Genomic DNA, 2,409 nt, shown 5'->3' on the forward strand with positions numbered 1-2,409 from the left:
GAGAGGAGTAATAGAGAAAGAGAGGAATGAGAGAGAAAGAGGGGAATGAGACAGAAAGAGAGGAACGAGAGAGAAAGAGAGGAACGAGAGAGAAAGAGGGGAATGAGAGAGAAAGATGGGAACGAGAGAGAAAGAGAGGAACGAGAGAGAAAGAGGGGAACGAGAGAGAAAGTGGGGAATGATAGAGAGAGGGGAACGAGAGAGAAAGAGAGGAACAAGAGAGAAAGGGGAGTGATAGAGAAAGAGGGGAACGAGAGAGAAAGAGGGGAGTGATAGAAAGAGGGGAACGAGAGAGAAAGAGGGGAACGAGAGAGAGAGAGGAACGAGAGAGAGGGGAGTGATAGAGAAAGAGAGGAACGATAAAGAGGGGAACGAGAGAGAAAGAGAGGAACGAGAGAGAAAGAGAGGAACGAGAAAGAAAGAGGGGAACGAGAGAGAAAGTGGGGAACGAGAGAGAAAGAGAGGAGTGATAGAGAAAGAGAGGAATGAGACAGAAAGAGGGGAATGAGAGAGAAAGAGGGGAACGAGAGAGAAAGCGGGGAACGAGAGAGAAAGCGGGGAGTGATAGAGAAAGAGAAGAATGAGAGAGAAAGAGGGGAACGAGAGAGGAACGAGAGAGAAAGAGGGGAATGAGAGAGACAGAGGGGAGTGATAGAGAAAGAGAGGAACGAGAGAGAAAGAGGGGAGTGATAGAGAAAGAGAGGAACGAGAGAGAAAGAGGGGAACGAGAGAGAAAGAGGGGAGTGATAGAGAAAGAGGGGAACGAGAGAGAAAGAGGGGAACGAGAGAGAAAGAGGGGAACGAGAGAGAAAGTGGGGTGATAGAGAAAGAGAGGAATGAGAGAGAAAGAGGGGAATGAGAGAGAAAGAGGGGAACGAGAGAGGAAAGGGGTGAACGAGAGAGAAAGTGGGGAATGAGAGAAAGAGAGGAACGAGAGAGAAAGAGGGGAACGACAGAGAAAGAGGGGAGTGATAGAGAAAGAGGGGAACGAGAGAGAAAGAGGGGAGTGATAGAGAAAGAGGGGAACGAGAGAGAAAGAGAGGAATGAGAGAGAAAGAGAGGAAAGAGAGAGAGAGGGGAACGAGAGAGAAAGAGGGGAATGAGAGAGAAAGTGGGGAATGATAAAGAGAGGAACGAGAGTGAAAGAGGAGACAGAGAAAGAGAGGAATGAGAGAGAAAGAGGAGAGTGATAGAGAAAGAGGGGAACGAGAGAGAAAGAGGAGCGTGATAAAGAGGGGAACGAGAGAGAAAGAGGAGAGTGATAGAGAAAGAGGGGAACGAGAGAGAAAGAGAGGAACGAGAGAGAAAGAGAGGAACGAGAAAGAAAGAGGGGAACGAGAGAGAAAGTGGGGAACGAGAGAGAAAGAGAGGAGTGATAGAGAAAGAGAGGAATGAGACAGAAAGAGGGGAATGAGAGAGAAAGAGGGGAAAGAGAGAGAAAGTGGGGAACGAGAGAGAAAGAGAGGAGTAATAGAGAAAGAGAGGAATGAGAGAGAAAGAGGGGAATGAGACAGAAAGAGAGGAACGAGAGAGAAAGAGAGGAACGAGAGAGAAAGAGGGGAATGAGAGAGAAAGATGGGAACGAGAGAGAAAGAGAGGAACGAGAGAGAAAGAGGGGAACGAGAGAGAAAGTGGGGAATGATAGAGAGAGGGGAACGAGAGAGAAAGAGAGGAACAAGAGAGAAAGGGGAGTGATAGAGAAAGAGGGGAACGAGAGAGAAAGAGGGGAGTGATAGAAAGAGGGGAACGAGAGAGAAAGAGGGGAACGAGAGAGAGAGAGGAACGAGAGAGAGGGGAGTGATAGAGAAAGAGAGGAACGATAAAGAGGGGAACGAGAGAGAAAGAGAGGAACGAGAGAGAAAGAGAGGAACGAGAAAGAAAGAGGGGAACGAGAGAGAAAGTGGGGAACGAGAGAGAAAGAGAGGAGTGATAGAGAAAGAGAGGAATGAGACAGAAAGAGGGGAATGAGAGAGAAAGAGGGGAACGAGAGAGAAAGCGGGGAACGAGAGAGAAAGCGGGGAGTGATAGAGAAAGAGAAAAATGAGAGAGAAAGAGGGGAACGAGAGAGGAACGAGAGAGAAAGAGGGGAATGAGAGAGACAGAGGGGAGTGATAGAGAAAGAGAGGAACGAGAGAGAAAGAGGGGAGTGATAGAGAAAGAGAGGAACGAGAGAGAAAGAGGGGAACGAGAGAGAAAGTGAGGAATGATAGAGAGAGGGGAACGAGAGAGAAAGAGAGGAACGAGAGAGAAAGAGGGCAGTGATAGAGAAAGAGGGGAACGAGAGAGAAAGAGGGGAACGAGAGAGAAAGAGGGGAACGAGAGAGAAAGTGGGGTGATAGAGAAAGAGAGGAATGAGAGAGAAAGAGGGGAATGAGAGAGAAAGAGGGGAACGAGAGAGGAAAGGGGTGA

This window comes from Acipenser ruthenus, chromosome 48 (genome assembly GCF_902713425.1).
Source record: "Acipenser ruthenus chromosome 48, fAciRut3.2 maternal haplotype, whole genome shotgun sequence".
NCBI classification, from domain to species: domain Eukaryota; kingdom Metazoa; phylum Chordata; class Actinopteri; order Acipenseriformes; family Acipenseridae; genus Acipenser; species Acipenser ruthenus.